Source organism: Canis lupus, chromosome 12, assembly GCF_011100685.1.
Source record: "Canis lupus familiaris isolate Mischka breed German Shepherd chromosome 12, alternate assembly UU_Cfam_GSD_1.0, whole genome shotgun sequence".
Taxonomy (NCBI): domain Eukaryota; kingdom Metazoa; phylum Chordata; class Mammalia; order Carnivora; family Canidae; genus Canis; species Canis lupus.
The window spans coordinates 40,625,107-40,643,763 of NC_049233.1; the positions used below are offsets into that span (position 1 = coordinate 40,625,107).

The 18,657-nt window shown below is 35.1% G+C and overlaps 1 long non-coding RNA gene across 1 annotated transcript in view; it reads left to right on the forward strand.

Annotated features, from left to right (window-relative positions):
• The first annotated feature begins 1,504 nt into the window (after positions 1-1,504).
• The window catches only part of LOC119874203, a 34,340-nt gene continuing 17,187 nt past the window's right edge, over positions 1,505-18,657 (forward strand). The window contains exons 1-2 of the long non-coding RNA XR_005367948.1: positions 1,505-1,598; positions 6,377-6,457. This is a non-coding gene — a long non-coding RNA (uncharacterized LOC119874203). The remainder of the gene's footprint in view (positions 1,599-6,376; positions 6,458-18,657) is intronic.

An 18,657-nucleotide genomic window follows, 5' to 3' on the forward strand; every position in this document is an offset into this window, starting at 1 on the left:
ATAATGGTTCGTCTCTGTAACACTGAATACCAAGAGAATTAGAGTGGTATCAAGTTTAGGAAATGAGGCATGCTCCTCTAAAAGATTCATAATACATAATTGTGCGGTACAGGTTCTGAGAAGCTTGTAATAGGGAAGCATGCTTAATTTTGTTCACCTTCATATTTCCCAAACTCAGAAAGATAGCCATTATTTGGGGAATGCTAGTTTACTTCAATTTGAGAGGGAAAATACTAAGTCCTAATAACTATTCTTAAAGTAACCTAGTTCTTATAATACCTTACTAAGGAAATATATGAGACACCAAAAAAAAAAAAAATCAAAATTTGAAAAGCAGAGGCAGAAAAGTCAACAAGCAGTAAAACCAATAAAATTGTTAATGTCTAAGTAATTGTTAATATGGTTATTAAACTTAATATTCATATGAGGCAAAAGTCTTGAAAGGGAAGATAAAGTAAAATAATAACAATTAATTTAAGAGCCTATAACGTTTCAACAAAAAACTAAGAAGTGGAAAAGAAGGAATGAAAAAAGTATGCTAATTTTTATATTCTACACTGAGGAAGGTCTAAAGGTTTAGATTTATTCTTGACACTGATAGAAAAATTTGGGAAATAAATGAAAGAATGAGTACATACATACATGTTTAATTTTAAAGTAACATCGGGCAGCCCGGGTGGCTCAGTGGTTTAGCACCACTTTGGGCCCAGGGCCTGATCCTGGAGACCCGGGATGGAGTCCGATGTCAGGCTCCCTGCACGGAGCCTGCTTCTCCCTCTGCCTGTGTCTCTCCTTCTCTCTCTCACTCTGTCTCATGAATAAATAAATAAAATCTTTAAAAAAAAATTAAAATAACATAAAAGTATCAAGATTAGCAGCTTTCAAATTAACAGAGAGAAAGATAAAAACTTAAGCAAAAAATCAAGAAATCCTATTATTAGAGGACAAATGTAAAAAAAAACCCAGTAGTAATAACTATAAGTGTAAAAAGCTAAAACACTGTACTGGCTTTTTAAAAAATCCAACAATATGTTCTTTATAAGCAATCTATGAAAAACATTATATGGAAAGCATAAAAGAAACCGAGGGACAGACAAAGATGTAATGAGAAATTCAAATTAAAGCAAAGTAGGAGGTCTTGATACCAATACCAAAATGAAATTTAAGTTAGAAGGTAGTTGGAGATAACTGGGTGATGGACATAAAGGAGGGCATGTGATGTAATGAGCACTGGGTATTATACAAGATTGATGAATCACTGACCTCCACCTCTGAAACCAATATTACATTATATGTTAATTAATTGAATTTAAATAAGATTTACATTATAAAAAGGAGATTTTAATGATGCAAAAAATTACACACTAATGTCAAAGGAGAAAGAAACCATTTTTTCCTTCTCTGAGTGCCTGCCTCCCTTGAAATAGAAACTCCCCAACCTCTCAGAATTAAGTCCCAAGCCTCCAGATGTGCATCCCTTACAGCTCTCTTATGTTCCTTCCACAGAGATGACACTGGATCAGCAAAATCAGTAAAGGATCATTGTGCATTCGTCGTCTCCTCTCTTTGGCATGCTCTCTTAGAGCCACCTACTTTAAGTGAGTTCCATATGGAAACCTCCCTGAAACATAGAATGCCGTTAATGTGTGACTTCAGAGAAATTCAGTCTTCCCCATCCAAGCCACTAGAATTAACAGTAAAACAGTGTGCTTGCTATTCAGACATGATTTCATAATACAATCCCTAGGATGCTCTTCTAACCCCATTGTTGTCCCTATCCCCGCTACTTAGAAAGTTTGGGGCTACTGCCTTTTCCTATCCTAGCTACCCCGCTTATAACTAAATAAAGTGAGTAAGTTGTCAATTTTGGCTAGAAATCTAAACTTAATCCTCCAATGCAATTTAGCATGCAATGAAGCTAATATTTCATTCCAATCTGATTTCTGAATATCTTCTCAATAGTTTATAAACTGGAAAGGAGAGAGCTGTGGGTAATTACACCCTCCAAACCTCCAAAATGGAGGCCATTAACTTTAATGAAAATACATTAAAGCAATATATAAGAAGAAATTGACAAAAACCACATTCCAAAAGGGAGACTTAAACATTCTCTTTTAATTCTTAGAACAAAAGAACAGGGGCAGCCTGGGTGGCTCAGTGGTTTAGCGCTGCCTTCAGCCCAGGGCCTGATCCTGGAGACCACAGATTGAGTCCCACGTCAAGCTCCCCGCATGGAGCCTGCATCTCTCTCTGCCTGCATCTCTGCCTCTGTGTGTGTGTGTGTGTTTCTCATTAATAAATATTTTTTAAAAAAACTTAAAAAAAAGAACAAAGAGATAGGAGATGGAGAATTTGAACAAATAAGAGTTTAATGAAAAGATACACTGAAATTTGTGCTCTACGAGAGAATAAGCCTTCTTTTCATATATTCATGGAAAAAAATCCACAAAATTTGATTATATATTAAGCTTCATGTAGAACCTCAATAAAAATTTAAAAACTGACAATTCTAGGGCACCTGGGTGGCTCAGTCAGTTAAGTGTCTGACTCTTGACTTCAGCTCAGGTCATGATCTCAGTGTCATGAGATTGAGCCCCACCTCAGGCTCCTCACTGGGTGTGGAGCTGGCTTAGAATTCTCTTGGTCCTTCTCCCTCTGCCCCTCCCTGGCTTGCATTTGTTCACACATATGCAGGTGCTCTCTCTCTCTAGGAAAAAGAAAAGTGACAATTCTACCTGCCATATTCTCTGACTATAAAAATAAAACTGGAAATAACAATACAAAGCAACAGTAAGATAAAACTTAAAATAGATTAAAGATATTTTAAAAAAGATATTAAATAATCCTAACTTTCTAGTCAAAGACATAAAAATCAGTTTCAGAAAGTTAAATTATATCAGATGCCTCTTTTGTACCTCATATCCTACTTGGTCTCACCTCTGATTCCATCTGCATTTGTAGCTAATATTTCCAAACAGATTTCAACTTATTTTGTGCACAAAGCAGTGTATCTCATGGTTGAGGCATTCTCAGTACTCATGGATTCTCTATCAGGAGGTAGGGGAGGGGGACGCTTGGGTAGCTCAGTGGTCGAGCATCTGCCTTCATCTCAGAGTGTGATCCCACAGTCTGGGGATTGAGTCTCACATGGAGCTCCCTGCATGGAGCCTGCTTCTCCCTCTGCCTGTGTCTCTGCTTCTCTCTCTTTCTGTGTCTCTCATGAATAAATAAATAAAATCTAAAAAAAAAAAAAAAAAGGAAGTAGGGGAGGTTAAGGCCCTCAACCAATGGAGATGGGAGTCAATGGAGAAATAAGAAATACTTCTTCCTTTTGTCCCTTAAGGATACAATGCTCTGACATATTTAGTATAGTCCTTAGAATATCCTTATGGGATCAAAGACCACTCATTAAGGATCATCAACTTATGTTGATGTACCTATGAATTAGATTTCCCTCCTTTCCCTAATTCAGTTTCCCTGGTCTCTCATTCCCATTTCCTGGTATCACTTCTCAAATAAACTCCTTGTACATAAGCTCTTATAAGTCAAGCATGGTCCTGGAAAGCTCGCCTTGGGATGGTATCTGGAACCCAATTCACCAATCAGATGGCAATGAGAACCCCACTGTGTTGAAATGAACTTCACTTAACTGAGAGATGATTAGAAACATCACCACAAAAGGATGCCTATGAGTGCCGAATACATTTAACTACAGAATTAAGAGTAAAGCAAAGGTCTAATAGGGTATCAGAACAGAGTAAAAATGTTTTATGTCCTGATATTATGAGAATTATAAAACCAATAAAACATGGGAATAAAAAGGAGAAATAGGAGCTATAGTAAGTATATTAGTTTCTTCAGCTGTAATAGTTTGGATTTAAAAGATATCATTTAAAGCTGACAATCCAAGAAGGAGAAATATAATGATATTTAACAATATAAAGAGTAAGAAGTAATATTATCAACTAAAATCTGTTGGTGAAGAGAGGTAAGGGGAAAGAAACATGCTAATTTTTAATTCTGCTGAATAGAGAATTAATAGGTACTCTTCAAAGTAGTAGAGGACTAAGGGTATTAGATACTAGAAAAAAATCTTAAACCTTTCTTAGTATCAAAAAAATACACATAGGCATATGCATGTGCAAAGAAAACTAACCACTTAGTCAAAGAAATTTTAAAAACTGCTAAAACAGGGTAAAATTCTAAAATTTAGAAGGCAAAGAATATCAAGAAAAACTGAAAAACATGAGATGTGTCATGAAGAGGCCTAGTACCACTAGATATGCCACTAGATATATTTATTTTATAGTTTCAAAAATTAAAACAGTGTAATATTAGCCCATAAGTAGGCAACAAAAAAACCACAATAGAATTTTCAGAAATAAGTCTAAATGCATATTACATATATATATATATATAATTCATATATATGTAACACATAATTTCATATGTAATAAAGGTGGAATTCCAAATGAAAGCTTAAAGATGGACCTTTAATAGTGTTAGGACAATTGGATAGCCATTTGGAAAAAATTAAGTTGAGATTGTATCTCACAGTATAAACAAGTATAAATTCTACAGAAAATGAAACTAAAAGAATTGTTACAATGAAATAAAGGAGAATGCTTTTATAGCCCTCTACTGATTCAAAATAAGTGACTGCTAAATTCTGCATAAAAATAAACTATATTGGGATCCCTGGGTGGCGCAGCAGTTTAGCGCCTGCCTTTGGCCCAGAGCGCGATCCTGGAGACCTGGGATCGAATCCCACGTCGGGCTCCCGGTGCATGGAGCCTGCTTCTCCCTCTGCCTGTGTCTCTGCCTCTCTCTCTCTCTCTCTCTCTCTCTCTGTGACTATCATAAACAAAACAAAAAAATAAAAAATAAAAAAATAAACTATACATGGTAAAAATAAAAACACCAAAAAAAAAAAAAAAACCCACCCATGTACACACATACAATAAGCAAAATCAAAAGACAGTGACAAATTGGAAAGAAATGTTTCTAAGTCATATAACAGATTAAGGGCTAATCTCTCCAATGTAAAAATAAATCTTAGAAATAAAGATTAATAACCTAACAGAAAAATGGGAAATGAATATGAACAGGCAGTTCAGAAATGTAAATGGCTTTTAAAACGATCCCACACCTAATAAGGGAAATCACAAATGAACACTATGTTGAGGTATCTATCAGAAGGGCAAAACAGGCACTTGTAATGCTTATGTATGTATAAATTGGTTAAAACCATGGAGGATAATATTGTAGTATCTGCCAAAATAACAAATGGTATACCTTCTGGCCCATCAATTCTACTGCTGGGAATTTGTCCTACAGATATGCTTAGATATATGTGAAATCGATATACAAAGTCATTCAACAAAGCATTGTTTGTAATAGCCAAGACTGGAAGCGACCCATATGTCAATCAATAGAGGACTGGTAAATTAATTTTGGATATCCGTAATAATGGAATAACATGAAGCTATTTTCTTTTAAGTGAAGATACTTTCTGTGTAATGATATGAAAAGGTCATTGTATTAGTTTTTCAGGGCTGCTATAACAGCTCATCACAAGCTGGATGGCTTTAAAACAACAGAAATTTATCCTTCTACTGTTCTGGAGAAGGAAGTCTGAAATCAAGGTGTTGGCAGCACCATATTCCCTTGGAGTGTCCTAGAAATCATATGTTCCATGCTTTTCTTCTAGCTTCTGGTATTTTCCAGCAACTCTTTCCATTCCTTAATTTGTAGCCTTCACTTCGTTATCTATCTCCATCTTCATGTGGTGGTCTGATTGGTGTTTGATTAAATAACTGGGTATTATAGATAGCCAAGTTCACATGTAAAACTAGCCATCATAATTGCCATAGATATATATTGAATGTAAAATAAATCAAGGTACACAATAGTGTATACCTTTCATTTATAAAAGAGGAAGAATAAGAATTCATATTGCTTACATTGGCATAAATTCTGGAAGGGTTTTCATGAGTGCATGTGTAACTGGTTAGGGACAAGGAAAGGAATAATAATTTATTATATACCTTTTTATATCATTTGTTATTTGAACCATGTAATGTACTACCTGGGCAAAATGTTTAATTTTTTTAAAAAGGATGTAGCAGTAGGATCTGTGATACTGATGTGGGAAAAGACAGATTATTAGAATAAGATACAAAGTCCCAAAATAGACACACACACATACACACACACACACACACACACACACACACACATTGGTTTTTCAAATGAGTGATAGAACTAGAGGTCAATTTTATGTTCTTTTGCTTATCTGTATGGTCTATTTCCTCAAAGAGCTTATTTCTTCTTAAAAATGTTTAAAAATTGATAGCCTCTCCAATTTTTTTTAAAGATACATTGCTTACCTTGAAGGATTTGAAGAGAAGAAAAAAGGCAGAAAGGCCCAGCAACTTCCATCAATGGTATATTTCAGGTATTTATGAAACTCAGAATTACAAGTAAGACATGATCTTTAGGAAAACTGACATGATCATCTCTGCTATTATCGATTTATTTCCATTTACACCTTTTTTCTACACACTGAGTAACCCTGTGCAGATCCATGGCTACAAATTCCATACAAATGTGACTGAGTCCTAAGTCATTATCCCTGATGTAGATCTTTCTATTTTTGGCTTGGTATATCCTATGGACATCCCACAACAAACTCAATAGGCTTATGAAGAGCTACTCATATCATCAATCACCTCCCAGATCTGCTGTCTTCATTAAGAAGTCTATCACTGGCACTTCCTCAGCCTCTTCTTGTTCCCCATTCTCCCATATCTAATTGATAACCAAGCACTTAGCAATTCCCTCTCCTGAATAACTACAATTTTATCTATAGCATATTTTCATTGACCCTCTCATTTCATTTTTCCTATTTTATTGAGATATAATTGGCCTATGTCATTATAAAATCTAAGATGTATAGCATAACAGTTTAACTTACACTTCCTATAAATTTTACTGTAATAAGTTTAGTGAGCATCCATTATCTCATAAAGATACATGAAGAAGAAGAAGGAGGAGGAGGAGAAGGAGAAGGAGGCAGGAGGAGGAGGAGGAGGAAGAAGGAGAAGGAGAAGGAGAAGGAGAAGGAGGAGAAGGAGAAGGAGAAGGAGAAGGAGAAGAGAAGAAGAAGAAGAAGAAGAAGAAGAAGAAGAAGAAGAAGAAGAAGAAGAAGAAAAAGAAGAAGAAGAAGGAGAAGAAGAAGAAAAAAAATAATGTTTTCCCATAATAAGAACTCTTAGGATTTATTCTCTTAATTTTCCTACATATCATTCAGCAGTGTTAACTATAGTCATTATGTATATTACACCCAAGTTCTTATTTATCTTGTAAGTGGAAGTTTTTGCCTTTTCACCAACTTTTTCCAATTCCTCTACCCACCCCAACACCTGTCTCTGGTAACCACAGATCTGATCACTTCTTCTGAAGTTTTTTTTTTTTTTTTTTTTTTTTTTTTATAGATTCCAGACATAAATAAGATCATACAGGATTTGTCTTTCTTTGTCTGACTTATTTGACTTGACATAATGAACTTTAGGTCCATTTTCTTTTTTTTTTTTTGGTCCATTTTCATAAATGGCAAGATTTCCTCATTTTATGGCAGAATAACATTCCATTGTGCATATACACCACAATTTCTTTATCTGTCCATGTTAACACTTGGTTGTTTCTATATCTTGGTTATCGTAAATAATGCTGCTATAAACATGGAGATGCAGATATCATTTCAGGTTAGTGTTGTTTCCTCCTAATACATTCCTAGAAGTGGAATTACTGAATCATATGATAGCTCTGTTTTTAATTCTTTGAGTTTACAGCCATTATTGCCTCAAATATATTTTCTGTCCCTTTCTCTTTTCCTTCTGTAATGTGGATTTTCTTTTTATTATGCCCTATAATTCCCACAGGCATTCTTCTTTTTTTTTTTCATTCTTTTTTTCTTTTGACTCCTCTGGGTAATTTCAAAAGTCTTATCTTCCAGGTCCCTGATTCTTTCTTCTGCAGGGTCAAATCTGCCTTTGAAGCTCTGTATTGAATTATTCAGTTCAGTTATTGTATTTTACAGCTCTGGGAATTGTGTGGTTTTTTTTTTTAATGTTTTTTTGTTTTTTTGTTGAACTTCTCACTTTATATATGCATTGTTTTCCTAATTTACGTTTCATTTTCTGTGTCCTCTTGTAGTTCACTAAACTTTTTAAAGAGGATTATTCTCAATTCTTTGTCACAGTCCATAGATCTCTACTTCATTAGGTTCAGTTATTAAAAGTTATGAGTTTCCTTTTGTGGTGTTATATTTACCTGATGTTTCATGATCCTTGATTTCTATGTTAGTATCTGTGGATTTGGATAAGTGGTCGCCTCTTCCAGACTTCATAGGTTCACGTTGGTAGAGACAGTTCTTCCACAGTCAGTTTGGTTTGGGTTTCTGGACATGTCTCCTGGTAATGTCCTTGGGCAGGTGGGACCTGCTATCAGGATCTAATTGGGACAAAGCAACAGTTTGCTCTCTGAGGTCAGGGGTGGTGGGACATGCCACTGGCTGAGAACAGCTGGATAGGACTGCTGGCTTGATTTCCTGCCCAAGTGATGTTGTAGGATAGGCCAGGTTATTGTCTAGACTCTTTGATCAGGATTACTAGACAGTTAGGCCTGAGTATTATACTCAGCAATAGGCAGGGCAGCAGGTCAGGACCCAGGGTCTGCACAACTCCTTGTTTGGGGCCCCAAATAGAGCAAGAGTGTGCATCAAATACCCTGGTCTGGTGAAGGCATTGGTTTTATTCTGCAGGCAGGGAAGTAACAGGCTGTTCTTTCTATTCAAATGTTACTATAAGCAGGGCTGTTGGATGGGCTACACAACTTACTAGTGTGTGGTTTGGTAAGTTTCCCTGGTCAGGGTGCTGAAGGTTGAATCCACCTATTGCCAATAGATGGAGTTACAAATTATCTCCCTGTCCAGGTGCGGCAAGAGAAGTTATATAACACCCCTTACCTTAGAGGACTAGGAAGGCCCACTCCAGAAACTCCTCTAAATTTTCCTGAACAGACTTTCTAGTAGGGAAAGCTGGGAGCCATAATCCACAGCAGGTAGGGCTATGACTCAGTACCTCTGCTGCGTGTTAGAAGACCAATCTACAGGGCAAAAATCCTTGTTTGGGGACCCAAATTAGGCAGACTCGCACCCCACTGAGTTGTCTGGTCAGACTGCCCCCTACTCTTGGTATGCAGATAAGCAGAACTGCTAGTTGGGATTACCAGTTGGGCTGTGCTGGTAGGAACTCTCTTTCATGATCTGAGTGCTGGTTATTAGAAGCCCCTCAAAAAAAAAAAAGGAAACCCCTCACTACTTCATCATAATTAGATTTTCAGTGATTAAGCCCAGCAGATGACCCTGCAGTCTCCATGAAGCAAAACCAGCGAACCAGCGTAGGAGCTCACACAAAGTGATCCAAAATGCCAAGATGCCAAGGGTCCTGGATGTACTTACTGGGCTCTCTCCCCCCACTGGAGGAACTGTAGGCATGGTGCTGTGGCAGCCTGGAAAGAACAGCTGTTCCTCTTACCTTTCTAATGCAGTCTGCCTTGGTTTCTGTTGGGGGCAGGGATGAGTGCTTCAGCCTCAGTCCTGTGTTCTTGGATTGTCTCCATGGTGTCTTGTCCATGAGTAGTTACTTGTTCTTATGAGAAGGAGCAAAGTCAGGAGGAAGCTACCTTACCATTTGGTAACATCACTTTTTTTTCATTCTTTTTTTTTTTTTTTTTTCTAATTGAAGTATAGTTGATACAGTTATGTTAGTTTCAGGTATACATGATGATTCAACAAGTTTATAGGTTTTGCTATGCTCACCATCTGTCACCCCACAACACTGTTAAAATACCATTGATTCTATTCCCCATGCTGTACCTTCCATCCCTGTGATTTATTCAATTCCACAGCTGGAAGCCTGTGTTCCCTGCCCCTCACACATTTTACAGATTCCCACACCTCTCTTCTCTCTGGCAACCACTAGTTTGTTGTCTGTTTTTATGAGTCTTTTTCTGCTTTTTATTTTGTTTACTTGCTTTTTAGGTTTCACATATAAATGAAATCCTGTAGTATTTATCTTTCTCTGACATTTCACTTAGCATGAAATAGTCTAGGTACATTCATGTTGTCACAAATGGCAGGATTTCATTCTTTTTTATAGTTAATAGTCCATTATTTATGTACAATGTGAAACTTGGGTTTTTTCCATATCTTGACTATTGTAAATGATGCTGCAGTGAACATAGAGGTGCATCTATCTTATCTAATTGATGTTTTTGTTTACCCAGTGGTGGAATTACTGGATCATACAGTATTTCTATTTTAAAATTTTTGAAAAAACTCCATATTGTTTTTCACAGTGACTGCACCAATTTACATTCCTGCCACAGTGCACAAGGTGTCCTTTTTCCCAACATTTTTGCCAACACTTGTTACTTCTTATCTTTTTTATTTTACCATTCTAACAGGTGTAAGATGATATCTCATTGTGGTTTTGATTTGCATTTCTCCAATGATTAATGATGAGCATCTTCTCATGTGTCTGCTGGCTGTCTTTATGCCTTCTTTGGAAAAAAAATTAATCAGATTATTTGTTTTCTTTTGTTCAGTTGTGTAAATTATTTGTATATTTTGGGTATTAACTACTTATCAAATATATCATTTGTGAATATCTTCTCCCATTCAGTAGGTTGCCTTTTAGTTTTGTTGATAGTTTTCTTCACTGTGCAAAACTTTTCTTTCTGGTGCAGTTCCAATAGTTTTTTATTTTTGCTCCCTTTGCCTGAGGAAATATATCTGAAAAAAATATTGCTATGGCCAACATCAAAGAAATTACTGTTGATGTTCTCTTTTAGGAGTTTGATGGTTTCAGGTCTCCAATCCTTTTGTGTATGGTGTAAAAAAAAAAGTGGTCCAGTTTCATTCTTTTGTATGTAACTGTTCAATTTTCTTAGTACCATTTATTAAAGAGACTATCTTTTCCTCATTGTATATTTTTGCCCCCTTTGTCATAGATTAATCAATCATATAAGTGAGTTTATTTCTGGGCTTTCTATTCTGTTGATCTATGTGTCTATTTTTGTGCCATTACCATACTATTTTAATGACTACAGCTTTATAATATATCTTGAAATCTAGAATTGTGATAACTTCAGCTTTGTTCTTCTTTCTCAAGATTTCTTTGGCTGCTTGGAGTCTTTTGTGGTTCCTAATACTAATACTACAAATTTTAGTATTAGTCTAGTTTTGTAAAAAAATAATATTGATATTTTGATGGGATTGCATTGAATCTTTAGATTACTTTAGGTAGTATGGACATTTTAACAATATTAGTTTTTTCAATACATGAGGATGGATTATCTTTCAGTAATGTTTTATAGTTTTCAGAGTACAAATCTTTCACTAATGATTTCTGGGTATTAATTTGTAGTCTGCAACTTTATATATTCATTTATAACCTGTAATAGTTTTTTGGTGGAGTCTTTAGAGTTTTCTATGTATGGTAACATGTCATCTGCAAATAGTAACAGTTTAACTTCTTCCTTAGCAACATGAATGACTCTTATATCTTCTTTCTGTTGTCTGATTGCTGTGGCAAGGACTTCCAGTGCTATGTTGAATAATGGTGGTGAGTGAACATCTTCATTTTATTCCTGATCTTAGAGGAAAGGTTCTCCTTTGTTCCCCATTGAGTATGATAGCTTTGGGTTTGTCATATATAGTCTTACAATCTTGAGGTATGTTCCCTCTAGACACACTTTGTTGAAAGTTTTTATCATGAACAGATGTTGAATTTTGTCAAATGATTTTTCCACATCTATTGAGATGATCATATGATTTTTATCCTTTGTTTTATTGATGTACTTTATAACATTAATTAATTTGTGGATATTGAACCATCTTTGCATTCCTGGAATAAATTCCATTTGTTTCTAATGAATGATCTTTTTAATGTATTTTTTTTAAATTTTTTTTAATGTATTATTAAATTAAGTTTGCTAATACTTCATTGAGAATTACTGAGGATTCACTGATGTATTTGGAAGCTTTCTTTTATTTTTTGGATTAGTTTGAAGAGGATGTTTGGTATAATTCACCTGTGAATCCATCTGGTCTGGGGTTTTTGTTTCTTAGGAGTTTTTCATTACTGATTCAGTTTTGTCATTTGTAATTGGTCTGTTCAGATTTTCTATTTTTCCTGATTCAGTTTTTGAAGATTGTAGCTTTTTAAGGATTTATCCATTTCTTTTAGGTTGTCCAACTTACTGCTATATAATTTTTTTGTAGTAATTTCTTATAATCCTTTGTATTTCTGTGATTTAAGTTGTTACTTCTCCTCTTTAATTTCTGATTTTATTTATTTGGGTCCTCTCTTATATTTCTTGATGAGCCTGGCTAAAGGTTTATCAATTTTATCTTTTCAAAAAATCAGCTCTTGCTTTCCTTGATTTTTTCTGTATTTTTTTTTTTAGTCTCATTTCATTTATTTCTACTCTGATCTTCATTAACGTTTCTCCCCCTCCCCTCTATTAACTTTGGGCTTTGTTCTTTTTATAATCCTTTAGGTATAAGGGTTAAATGTTTCTCTGAGATTTTTCTTGTCTCTTGAGGCAGGCCTTTACTGCTATAAACCTCTGTCTTATGACTGCTTTTACTGCATCCCAAAGATTTTAGAACATTGTTTTCATTTTCATTTGTCTCTGTGTTTTTAATATCCTCTTTGATTTCTTCATTGATTCATTGGCTGTTTAGCAGCATGTTGTGTAGCCTCCATTTGTTTGTGGTTTTTTTTTTTGTTTTTTTCTTATAATTGATTTCTAGTTTCATATCATTGTGGTTGGAAAAGATGCATGATATGCTTTCAATCTTCTTAAAGTTATTAAGTCTTGTTTTGTGGCCTAACATGTAATCTATCCTGGAGAATATTCCATGTGAACTTGAAAAGAATGTGTATTCTGCTGTTTTGATGGAATGTTCTATCTCTTTTATGTCCATCTGGTCTAATGTGTCTTTCAAAACACTGTTTACTTATTTTCTACTTGGATTATCTATACATTGATGTAAGTGGGGTGTTAAAGTCCTCTCCTATTATTGTATTGCTGTCACTGTCTCCCTTTGTGTCTGTTAAAACGTGCTTTATGTATTTAGGTACTTTGGTGTTGGGTACACAGACATTTACCATTGTATATCATCCTGTTGGATTTATTCCTTTATCACTATGTAATGCCCTTCTTTGTGTCTTATTATTGTCTTTGTTTTAAATTCTATTTTGTCTAAGTATTGCTATCCTGGCATTTGTTTTTGCTTCCATTTGTATGGAATATCTTTTTCCATACTTTCACTTTTTTTTTCTGTACAAAGACACATTCTTTAGGACTAAAGTGAATCTCTTATAAGTACCATCATTGGGTCTTTTTATCCATTCCTCCATTCTATCTGTAGAGTGGAGCATTTAGACCATTTACATTTAAAGTAATTATTAATAGGTATGTACTTAGTGCCATTTTGTTAGTTGTTTCCTGGTTATTTACACATTCTCTTTTATTTATTATCTGCAGTTCTTTGAATGGTGTAATCTAGCTTCCATATTAGTATAGAAGTTGCTCGTCCAAAATATAAAATCTCATGTCATCTAAAAATCCACTTTTGACTTCTAGTAAAGGGCATCATATAGAATAGAAGCTCCATAAACTCTTTCTAAATGAATGGATACATGAACTGGATGACTGACAGTTGAGTAGGTTCAGTCACAGTTATTTTCACTTACTAGCTACAAAACAATTGTTGGAAGAATGCCAACCATTTAAAGCCATTTGCTCATCCTTAACCTTTGAGACAACTGGCTATATCACATCAAACTAGTGTAGATGAAGTTGTTTTTCTTTATAAGTTTCTTGATTTTATTTTATTAAATCAGCAAGAAACAATGATCATAATTTATATGAAATTTTGGGATTGAACACACCAATAATCATAATAACTACAATAGGATTTCTGCAGTACTACAGACACCATGGAGATGTATTTCCTCGTGGCAATCTAAAATTCAGAATTCTTTCAGCTCCAAACCCATATATATTGTGCAACACAAAGGAATACTCTCCCTCAAATAAATGTGATTAATTCTCATCCACTAAATTGTTATTCAAAACACATTCTTTATAAGTGTACCTAAACACATTTCTGTAAAGCTAAAAGCATCCAGAGATATATAGCACTCATCTTGCTATAAATTTAAATGCAATCCTGACCTGTATTCTTATGAATTAATAAAAATGTTACTTGGGCAATCCAGGTTTTGCAATTAATCAAGAGAATTGTATCTTTAAGAGAGTATCCTAGCAACCTTTCAGCAGCTCAGGAAAGACCCAACTGACAATATACACTGATTTAATTATGCTGCTGGCTCTATCAAACTTTGTAGTTAAAAAAATACTTAAAAACAGAAACAGAAATTAAGTCACAGCTGAAAATGAGAACTGGTGAAGGAGCATAAGGAAGGAATTTCATAATTAAAGGAGAACTTTTTACTTGGAACATGTTTATCAATATAGTAGAAATGAAATTGGTAAAATTATCATTGCTGTAGAAGTGTCAGAGCCAATATATTGATTACTCTGAGATTGCTAGTCCAGGACCAATATTACATTGGGAAAATCACAGCTTTAAGAATATATTTAAAAGTTGTAACCCCAGTACATTTTAAGTGGCCATCCAAATGTTCATTTTCTAGTGGCAATGCATTTTAGGGGACCTGAGCCCTAGAAAAATATGTTTCTCCGGAGAACACATTTGGGAATATAGCTAATTTCATTACCACCACTTCCTTCAACTACCACTCCCCCTACCTTATCATCACTACCACCACTATTTTACCTGGTCCAATACTTGGCACCATCTTTATCTGTTTATATCTATATCTGTTTATAACAGATTATACAGCAACAGGTCTATCTCTGTTGAGGTGGGGTTTTTTTCATAATAGACAAGTCAAGGAAGCTAGAGAAAGACAGATGGAGACTTTATATAGCATATAATATCCAAAATCATGAAAACATGACCTACTTCATTTGTGAGTAAACACTACCTCTGGGATGTATATCTAAATTCTTGCTTATATATATATATATATATATATATATATATATAAGCAAGACTGATATATATATATATATATCAGTCTTCACAGATGCAAAACGTGGACACATGAGAAATTTGAATACTTAGTTCTATTTTTCTTTTATTTAACATATTCCCTGTTTGTAGGCTAATTTCATTTATTTTTAATATTTCTTAAACCTCAAACACAGAATATGCTTGCCTGGACCATTAAGTACACAAACATACAACACACACATACTTTGAAAAAGCTAAACATTTAAATTTAATAAATTTGTTGCTATGCCACAATGCATGTTCTACAAAGAATGTCAAATTTAAACCACATTGATTACTTCTTCAAGGAGTGCTGTAGGACAACAATTTGAAGGTATTTCTGGAAACTTGGGTTTTATAGACTATGATAGAGGAATGACATAGGAACTACCCAATCTTTTTGATATTGGGTGTTCCAATAGCATTCCTTTTTCCTGACTAGTTTAACTCTTCTGATATATTTACCACAGAAAACTGACAGTTACAGACCATAACTGTTACGGCCATAAAAAGAGACAGTGGTTTGTTTCTAACCCAGAACATAGAGTGTGAGGGGGCAAAGGTGAGTTCATATACTGTACATGCACCCTGTGATCCCAAGCTATGCTAAATTTCAATTTGCAAAACCATGCAGGTAGCCAATCTAAATAGGAATGCCCCCAACCACTACCGACTAGTGTTAGCATAGAGCACTGGTTCTCAAACTTGAGTCCATCAGGATCTCTGGAAGACTTGTACAAATACAGACTGCCTTACCTCCAGTTTCTGATTTAGGAGGTCTGGGGTGGATCCAGAGAATTGGCATTTCTAACAAGTTCTCAGGGGACACTGATGAGGCTTGGGGGTGGGGAGAAGACACACTTTGAGAATGCCTAAAGTATAAAGCAAAATTGTTTAAAACTAGACTTCAGAGTTATGGGCCCCATTGATTCTGGACTTCAGTGATAATGTTTGAGGTGATAATATTAACAGATTTTCCTAGCATATGTTCTTTGGTTCTACTAATTCTATTTCTCTACTGAAAAATATTTTGGATACAGAGCATAGAGATTTGTGATTACTTGAAGGAGCTCTTCTCTAAGTGCTTAGGAGAGTAAATTTTACAGATTTCACTAATATTAGAAACAAACACTGAAGCTAAATTTAAGATTTGGAGGGTAGTTCTTGTAGAAGAAAAAAAAAAAAACATTGCAATAAAACTTGTTTCTAGGTGTAACCAGAAGTTTTCAGTATCTATGATTTTCAGTATCACTGAAGTCTGTGATGTCCTGTTACAGATAGTGTGAAAAAGTAGGCCTCACCAAAACACATATTAACTGGGACAAAAATTTTGAAATTTGATATTCAGGTCAGTTAAAGAGAGAAGAAAGGCAGCTGCCTTTGGCTATGCTATTCATGGCATCCCCCAGCTATACTAGCAGAGAGACTTCTTCCTGAATTCTAATACTCTGCCTTTAGAGCACAGTATGGGCTCCTGATTTCTGTTACCCATGGAAACAGCTGGAGAAGTAAAACTATGTGTGTAAAACTGGTTCTCCCACGGGTTGCCTCTTCATGGAAGCAGCAAAGTGTCTTCTGTGGAAGACAACTTCTGCAAAGGTCCATAAAGACAAGATGACTTCAAGATGCTGGGTTATAGGGTAAAATAACATAGTTTTTAAAATACCACCTTGATTCTGTTGTTTAAAAAAAAGTTTGGGGTGATGCAGAAACAAAAGAAAATGCTGAATAGGTAACACTCTCCTGCCACTGACATGTCTATTTTTATCAATTCTCTTCTCTCAAAACATCATTTCATTTAATCCTCACATTAGCTTTGTAAAATATGATCAGCCCTGTTTCACATCTGAGGAACCTTAAGAAAAATTAGATATTTGACCAAAGTTGTAATTAGTAAGTGGCAAACTCCAAACTAACCTCTGACTGAAAAGCCAGTTTTCTACTTTATTCTGGCTACCCATTTCTAATTTTTTATTCTAGCTTGAGATAGAATATGTTCCCTTATATACAGATATTTTAGTATGAAAAAATATATATCTGGAACTTTTCTGTGAACACCAAAGTGTTTTTTAAATGTCTTGCATACTTATCTTACATAATGATGGAACAGTTCACCCTTCAATAACAAAATGAATTTCATAGTGCAACCCTATGGTTGTAATGATATTACAAAAATAGCTTGTTCCTAGGAATAAGGTGTTTTGAGTAACTAATGCTTGTTCCATTAAGAGCTTTTCAATGTTTTTTCGTAATAGTCATTAATTTAAACATTTTTAATTGGAAAATACAGGCATACCTCATTTTATTGTGCTTCACTTTATTGCACTTCACAAATACATTTTAAATTTTTTTTTCATTTTTTAGAATTCGAAGGTGTGTTGCAACCCTGCATTGAACAAGTTGGTATCGTTTTTCCAATAGCATTTGCTCACTTCATTTGTGTCACATTTTAATGATTCTTGTTAATATTTTAACCCTTTTCATTTTATTTGTATGGTGATCTTTAATCAGTGATTTTTTTATCAAAGTATAGCTGACACACATTACATAAATTTCAGGTGTACAACATAGTGATTCAAGACTATACTACTGCTCATTGACGGCACATCAGGTCACCCAGGAACTCTGGTGAGGTACAGTGATATTCATGTTGTTTTCATGCCTGCTAACACAGCATCTGTTCTGTAGCTATGGATCAAGGAGTAATTTTGACAATCAAATCTTATTTAGGAAATACATTTTGTAAGGCTGTAACTGCCATAGGTAATGATTCCTCGGATGGATCTGGGCAAAGTAAGTTGCAAATCTTCGGGTAAGGATTCACCATTCTAGATGCCATTAAGAACATTTGTGATTCATGGGAAGAGTTCAAAATATCAACATGAACAGGAATTTGGAAGAAGTTGAGGGGTTGAAGACCTCAGTGGAGGAAGTAAGTGAAGATGTGGTGGAAATAGCAGGAGAACTAGGAATGGAGCCTGAAGATGTGATTGCATTACTGCAATCTTGTGATCAAACTTGAATGGATGAGGAGCTGCTGCTTATGGATAAGCAGAGTGTTTTCTTGGGATGAATATCTAATCCTGAAGATGCTGTGAAGATTGTTGAAATGACAACAAAGGATTTAGAAGATCCTGTAAACTCGATAAAGCCATGGCTGGGTTTGAAAGGATTGCCTCTAATTTTGAAAAGCTCCACTGTGTGTAAAATGCTGTCAAACAGCATCACATGCTTCAGAGAAATCATTCATGAAAGGAAGAGTCCATCGATTTGGCAAACTTCACCGTTGTCTTATTTTAAGAAATTGCTACAGCCACCCCCACCTTCAGCAACCCTCACCCTGATCAGTCAGCAGCCCTTAACATTGAGGCAAGACCTCCACCTGCGGGGGAAAAAAAATTGCAACTTGCTGGAAGCTCAGATTATGGTGAGCATTTTGG